This window comes from Chelonia mydas, chromosome 5, assembly GCF_015237465.2.
Source record: "Chelonia mydas isolate rCheMyd1 chromosome 5, rCheMyd1.pri.v2, whole genome shotgun sequence".
Classification (NCBI taxonomy): Eukaryota; Metazoa; Chordata; order Testudines; family Cheloniidae; genus Chelonia; species Chelonia mydas.
This window is the reverse complement of record NC_051245.2, coordinates 55,050,232-55,058,285: the sequence shown is the minus strand read 5'-3', so window position 1 is coordinate 55,058,285 and position 8,054 is coordinate 55,050,232. Positions and strand designations below refer to the sequence as shown.

Genomic DNA, 8,054 nt, shown 5'->3' with positions numbered 1-8,054 from the left:
TTAGGGACTCAGGAGCAGGATACATCCATTGTCTGTTGGAAAGTGGAGAGGGAAACCAACTCTTTAGTATCTGCATTGAAAGTGAGGAGAGAACAGGTGTAGTAATGCATTGTTTGGGTGATTAAGCCCTATATAAAAAATATCATTTTGGAGGAAGACATCGCCGCAGGTGTGTATGTTCATGTGTATTTTATGCTCTGATCTCATCATAACAATAAACAGTAGTATAAAAAATAGGATAACTAAAATGTGGCTTTATGCTGAAAAGCAACAATAAAAATGGCTCTGTAGAGTTCCACATGTATTATCTGTCAATGATTTCTATATTCAATGTGCACTGTGTTTCTAACCCCCAGCCTTGCAAATTCCACCTTGGATATGACAGTCAAGATGAGTTCTTTCCTTTTGGGGCATTATCTGCAATAAGAAAAGTTTTGCAAGCCAAATTAATGTCTTCAATTACACTGGTACAACCTCAGTCTATAGTGGGGTGCACAGAGGTATCTGACTGAAACTGCATTAGTAAATCTGTTGATGATGCCTATGAAGGAATAAAATTCAGCTCACCGCTCTCTCTTAGTTGTGTTGACTATGCAGGGTAACAGGAAGAAAAAGTAGTAAAACTGTGTTAGCTTTTACAGTCAGCAGATAGAAACAGATCTGTTGAGTAAGAAAGTGCCATTTTTACATTGTTACTTTTGAGCCTAGAACTAACCTTAACAACTATTAATTGCCCTGTTGTCTGTAAAAATATGTACACAGAAAATTGATATGATATCATTAATACCAAAATCACTGACAATGCAGTACATCACTTTGTATATTAGCTGTTCCTTCAGTACACACTATTAGGTCCTTGTTAAGCATTTATATTACATGTGAATCAGACATAAGATCATGATTTAAATCATGCCTTTGAGCAGCATGTAGTTACATAATTATCCTTTTAATTGCTGATGTTAACCTGTTTGTGTAATAGCAGATATTTCATGTAGCTCATTATCACCTCTGTAAATTTTGCACACTTGCACTTAGAGTATGTTCTTAGGAATAGCAAGAAAGATAAGTATTCAATCTCTTCAGTTAAAACTTTGGGAAGCCTAAAAAGGAGTGTCTACACTCTAGAATTTCAGTCCCCACACAAGATCTATCTTAAAAAATCTGCTAATACTATTATAATCTGCTAGAACTCAGCTAGGCACTCCAATGTCATGGTGATAAGTACATTATAAGTAGATCAATGGAGAGATAATGACACCTTTCTGCCATGCAGTAGCAGATTTTGGAGCTTTGCAGAATGGCTCCCTCTTGAAGGAGAAATCAGTGACATAGAATCTGAGTGTATTCTTAGTTCAACTTGTTTTATTTACATAGATACACCAGTCCTAGAACACAGGTAGTCACAACAGTATGCAGGCAATCCCTTCTTTCAAGGATCTTGGTCCAACATCATTGCTCAGTTCCCAGGGAGCAACGGTGCTTCAAGGATTAACTCTAGTTAGAGAGATTCAGGCAGAGAACAAATATTGTTGCTGCTTGCCAGAACTCCCCCAAGGAGACTACATCAGAAAACCATCAGCACCACAGCCTTTCTTCTTACAGTAAAAACTTACTCACAAGAAACTCTCCCCCTCACCCAAGACATTATGTAACAGTGCCATTAAAACAGGAAAAGTCTCCACATTCTCATTTGCCTATTTTTCATTTTTTTAAAAAGTCACTTTTTATTGTAATAAATCAGGGATAATAAAAGTGATATTAAAATATGACATGCAGTCATCAAGACTTATTGTAGGCATTGAATATTATCTGCCGTCTCCAGTCTTGTCTTCATGCTTCTTCCATGCTACCTCATTTGCTTGGAACAGTTTCCTACTGCACCCCGTCAGCCATCTTCTAGTCAAATTCCTCCTTATACTACATTTCTTCTGTGAAGTTCTTCATTGGTAATCTACCAAAGGAAGACATTGAAATTATTTTAAAATTCAATAACAAACAAAAAGTAAGGTGAAACAAGCTTTTTTCTCCATGAAAAATCTAGACATTTGAGGCCACAAGTTGATATTAAACTGATTCCCTCTCCACACCCTGAAGGATCCCACAGGAAGTCAGGTGGCACTACAACCTTCTGTTCTTCCAGGTGATTCCTCCCTGCTAGATAAGAGGATCAGCTGGTGCAATCAGATATAATAAACAACTCCCTGATCCAGCCTGGGTGAATCTGTCTCTCTCTAAATCTGTCTCTCTCCATTGTCATAGTTTCAGCAGTCTTCTGCATCATCATGAGAGATTTGTTTTGTATTTTGTTTTTAACTGTGAAAAAGGAGTAGTAATTACTTAAACACCAAAAAAAAAAAAAAAAAAAAAATAGAAAAAGCTCATCTATCTCAATCCCAAAGTGAATTAAATGGGGTTTGAAAGGTGCTTGGGACACAGGCAGAGTGGATAAATCACAAACCACCTCTGTCAAGACTTGAACCACTGGACTGTGTCAGTTAATAAATGCTGAATTGCCTTTGTCCCCACAATTTTTCCAACAGAAGTAGATATCCAGAGATGCATGTGGTGAAATAGAGTGAAGCTCTGCAGGTATAGAATTATAATATTCTTCTGTGCTATGCACTATAGTTGAACCATCTTTTCAACGACCTTCCACAGAAAAGGGAGGTAACTATTAAGATCATTAATGTTAAATTATTTTTTGTTATCAAGGGCTGGACCACAGCATGTTTAAGCACTGATAACAACTAGCCCTCCCTAACATAGATATTAATCGTCCCCATCAGTTCAGGGCCTAGGAATTCCACCACCCGTGAAGGCCAGAGCAACGGTCCATCTCACAGAAGGTCAAGTGGACCTCTCTTATGGCAATTTGAAGCGTTGGTTATGTAAATAAATGAAACTCAATCTGGGAAAATGGTGCATTCTCTTCCTCCTGTTTTGACACTCCTTCCATAGCATCAGAGAGACTACCCTGAAACCTTTGCAAATTGTTTATTTGCAAAACTGATTGAAAGCTCTTTGTATCACAAAACATTCCACTCTTCTTAACTGTGATGGAATCATGCTGGGTTAGTCAGGTGGTCCACCACCTGGCATAGTCTGCTTGTGACTTTGTAGATAAGGTACTTTGGTGAAGGAAAAGAATGACCTTTTAGTGTTCACTGCAGATATTAGTTTGGTTTGGCAAACCGTCTTTGATGCAATCCAAAGGCTTTAGCACTGGACCTCTCTCACTGATGCTCTTGTCCATTAGCCAGATTCATTCCTAGCATAAGAGTTGAACTTGCTTAGGCCAGGGAAGATCTGGTCCTCCTTCCTTCACACTGCATTTGTTTCAGCCTGTTAGTAAATAATGGTAAATCTGGGAGAGTAATGAAGATGGAGGTGACAAATAGAGCCCATAGCATGAACATACACCATAAGCAGTTGTAATGCCACACCAGGCCTGGTACAATGATAGGACAGTATTAGTCTCCAGATTTCTAGAATCCAAAAGGATTCATCATCTTTGGGAATGGGGTGGGATGAGGAGGGTTGGAGGGGAGAGATGAGGCTGCACAGTAACTCACCCACTGCATTGATTGAATGGAAAAACCAACAACTCTGCTTGGAGGACCTTGATGCTGAAAAATAGGTCATTGTCATCAAGTTTTCCTATCATAGACACATGCTGAAATATTTAGCCTTTCCCTTGATTAACATTCCATGCACTTCCTCCCCATAATAACCTGTGTACTAGTAAAATAAATTTGGCCTACCCTATTCTTATTTTATTGAGCTTTTATAATAAGCAACTTCACATACAGAAAGGAGAAACCTAGGGAAGAGCATACATCTAATTTTGCTTCATAATGCTAATATAATTCTTATCTAAGGTCAGGTCTACACTACAGACCTATATCGGTGTAACAACGTTGCTTAAGGATGTGAAAAGTCCGCATTGCTGAGCGATTTGTTATACCGACCTAACCCCCTGTGTAGACAGTGCTGTGTCGACAGGAGAGCTTCTCCCATTGGCATAGCTACTGCCTCTTGGGGAGGTGGAATATGGGAGAAGCTCTCCCGTCTGTGTAGAAGCATCTTCACTTAAGTGCTACAGCAGTGCAGCTGCGCTGGTGCAGTATTTTAAGTGTAGATCTGCCCTAAGTTACAAATACGTTATCTCATCGTAAACCATGCTTTGGAGGGAAGTGGTTTTAGTCTGTTTTGATGAGTAAGGCTATATTAGTATAAAGGAACTAGATTATAGTCATTCTTTCACTAGATATGTCTAGAAAATACCAACTTTTTTCATGTTTCATGCTGTGTTTTCTCCCATTGTGGTAAGTGTAAGTCTCTTTATTAATCTGTGTTAGGCTGATGGAACTTTTCCATTCTCTTAGTGTTACTGTTGACACCCCTATTTTTAGATTGTTCTAAAGATGCTTCATGAGAGTGGCATTTTGATATCCTAACCTGAAATGCCTCAACAGGGTATGTGGACATATCAGTACAAAGTTCTTAAAGACGGTAGGCATCCAATAGTTCAAAGGAAGTCAAGGGGCTAAACAATGTCCTTACTCCCTGGGACCTCTGAACAACTTACTTTGCTTGGAGGTTGTTGCAATTCTGAAGTTGTTTTAAGCACAGCTCTGTTCTCTGTCTTTCTTTCTGGTGGTGTCGTTTCCCTGGATTCACTCAGTGGCTCATGCCATGTCAAAGGCCACTGACCTTTTCACTCTGATGACAAAAAGACTGGAAACAGATTGTGCTCAGAGAATTGGTCAGTAGGAAAAAAAAGTGATGAAGGCTAAACTTCAAGTATTGACTTTAGAGTATTGTCTCTTTAACCAACTTCCCTTTAAAGTATAGTAAAGAGACTCACTTTCATTTACTCTCAAGTCCTCTGGAACACAATAAACTTTCTACTGATCTTTCTTTTCTCAATTTAAAGATAATCCGTAGCTCTTGCAGGCTGTTCACTACTTTACACAGTTTCTCTTAGGGCATGCTTCACTAACAAGTTAAAATCCACTTATGCTGGTTTTCTGGGGAATTTATTTTAAAAAATCCAAACAACTGAGGAATGCATCAAATCCAAATACATTCTGAAGTATATCATCCAAGAAGGAAAACCAAGGATATCTGAGACGGGACTAAAAAATATTAACCAATAAATTTAAGGGACCTTTAGGCCACCTTCCTCTCCTTCCCAACTATGCAGCTTCAGCAACACCTACAGTTTCCCACCAGGAATGGCAGGTTTCAGATGCTGTGGCACATAATCAATCTGAATTATTTGCGCACAACTTAGTTTTTGCTGAAAAACAGTGACAAATGCAAGGTAAATATGGGTAAATACTGCTTGGGACATTCATTTCTGCATTATTTCCTGGTGTTAGTTGAAAATCGTGTACATTATTCTAAATGGCAATACTCCATTGGCATAGCTGCCAGTATTGTTAATTATTATTAATTATTATTATTTATTTTGAGTATTATCATAGTGCCTAGGAGTCCTAGTCATTACCTAGGACCCTCTTGTGCTAGGTCCTGTACAAACACAGAACAAAAAGACAGTCTCTGCCTCAAAGAGGTTTCAATGTAAGTATAAGACAAGAGACAACAAATGGATACATACAGACAGACGGGAGAGTGGAAGGAAACCTACAGTACGTCTACGCAGCAATTAAACACCCACAGCTGGCCCAGGTCAGCTGACTCAGGCTCACAGGGCTCAGGCTGCAGGGCTGTAAAATTGCTATGTAGATGTTTGGGCTGGACCCAAGCTCTGGGACCCTGTGAGAGGGGAGAGTCCCAGAGCCTGGGCTTCAGTCTGAGCCTGAATGTCTACACAGCAATATTTAATCCCACAGCCCGAGCACCATGAGCCTGAGTCAGCTGATCCTGGTGATGGCCGTGCTGTGTGTCTTTTATTCCAGTGTAGATGTACCCAATGAGACAAGATTGGTTAGCAGGAGAGGCATTGGTTTCAGCACACCAGCAGCCTAACCATTGTCAATATTTTTGTAGGCATCATGGTAAAGGAGAGTTTAAAGGAGGGTTTTGAAGGAGGATACATTGTTAGATTGCAGATGTTTATGGGGAGCTTCTCCCAAGCATGAGGGGTGGCATGGGAGAAAGCACGCATCCAGTATCCATGGAAGAAAAAAGTATTCGTTGATGCTGTGATATCATTTCCTATAAATGTTACTTTTGGTGGTAGTACCTCTGACATGATGCCCCTATGGCACATATCATTTCTTTGTCATCACATTCATTTTTTCTAGGCAAGTGTGTAATATATTTACTGGCTAGTTTAATTCTTCTCTGGGTTTGAGTGGCAGGAGATGTGGGCTATTGGTACAATATTTTGTTACTTAAAATAATAATGCCGGAAGTCAAATTTAATAGCATGGCTTCTGCTTTTTTTCATTAGGGGATAGTGGTGCTCTCTTCCATACATCACAAGTTCACACTGTTTGCATCTCTTTATATTTTTAGGTTTCCTCATATAGGATCTGATCCAGAGCCCATTGAAGTCAGTAGGAATCATTGGATCAGGCCCAGAGTGCTTAACTGCTATGTGTAGTATACACAGGATATAGCTCTTACTCTCTTTCCCCAACCACCTGATACACAGTCGGACTTCAGGCAATCAGTAGAAAATAACTTTTGTGTTTCAGAATAGAGTGTCCAAACTGGGCAGTTATTCTGTAATAGCTACATTAGTCCAGAATAGTTTAGAACAACATGATCCTGGTGCAGGACTGGGCTTGTATGCACTATGATTATCCAAATAATCATGATAATAGCTATGCCTGTGAATTTCCCCTGTGTAGACAAGGCCTATGTGATTTGCCCAAGGTCACACAGGAAGTCAGTGGTGGAGCAGGGAATTGGGACATACCTCGTAGGGTGACATCAGAAGGGGCAGGTTTATTTTGGAGAGAAGCAAGAGAACAGTCTTATAATGTTAAGGCAAATTTTTCATGTGTGTCTTAGTTGTGCCCACAGAAAATACTTCACCCTCTGAGGGCTAGTCTACACTGGCAACGCTCAAGCACTGCTGCGGCAGCGCTTTAATGTGTCTTGTGTGGTCGCGGCGCCAGCACTGGGAGAGAGCTAGAAAAACCACCTCTATGAGGGGAGTAGCTCCCAGCACGGGGAGCAAGGCTGCCAGCGCTGGTGCACTGTTTACCCCAGCGCTTTATAGCGCTGAAACTTGCTGCAGTCAGGGGGGTGTTTTTTACCGCCCCTGAGCAAGAAAGTTGCAGCACTGTAAATTGCCAGTGTAGACAAGCCCTTAGTGCACAAAATCCTCATTTACACGCATCAATCAGTAATCGCCTGTAGAAGCACACATTTGGGTGTGAAATTAACTGATTTTCATATGCAAATTACCAATTGTGTTTGAGCATGCACATTACGTACATTCACAATTTGATCATTTGAAACTATTATTCATTCGGTCCTGGACACCTCGTTAAGATGGATGAGTAGCTGCTTCCCACGTATGTGTTGTTTGGAGATGAAAGATAAAGTTAGAAGCTTGTCCTTTCCAAGATATATCCACAACTTGTTTCACTGCAGATTTCAGCCTTGAATTATTTTGCCAGTGTGACGACAACCCCCCCTTTGGGAACTGCAAGCTGATATGCCTAGACTACCTCTAAGCCCATTTTCCCTGGCAGCTTGGGACTTCAGTGCCCTGCCTGGTTTGAGCCAGACATGCTAGCCTGTTACAAACCCAGACCCATGTCTGAATTATGTCTCCCAAAAGCTGCAGGCTTAACTGAAAACAGTTGAAGAAGTGTTCCTGTCTCCAACATTCAGATGACCAACTCCCAATGGGGTCTAAACCCCAAATAAATCCATTTTACTCTGTATAAATCTTATACAGGATAAATTCATAAATTGTTTGCCTTCTATAACACTGATAGAGAGATATGCACAGCTGTTTGTCCTCCCCCCCAACCCCCCCCCAGGTATTAATACATACTCTGGGTTAATTAATAAGTAAAAAGTGATTTTATTAAATACAAAAAGTAGGATTTAAATGGTTCCAGGTG

The 8,054-nt window shown here is 40.2% G+C and overlaps 1 long non-coding RNA gene across 1 annotated transcript; it reads right to left on the bottom strand.

Annotated features, from left to right (window-relative positions):
* Positions 1-1,354: 1,354 nt before the first annotated feature.
* On the bottom strand, positions 1,355-7,484 carry LOC122465861. The gene is made up of 4 exons (XR_006290974.1): positions 7,417-7,484; positions 4,589-4,737; positions 3,573-3,626; positions 1,355-1,951 (listed from the first exon to the last, which is right to left on the bottom strand). It is a non-coding gene; the product is annotated as an uncharacterized LOC122465861 (long non-coding RNA).
* Between the last annotated feature and the right edge of the window lie 570 nt (positions 7,485-8,054).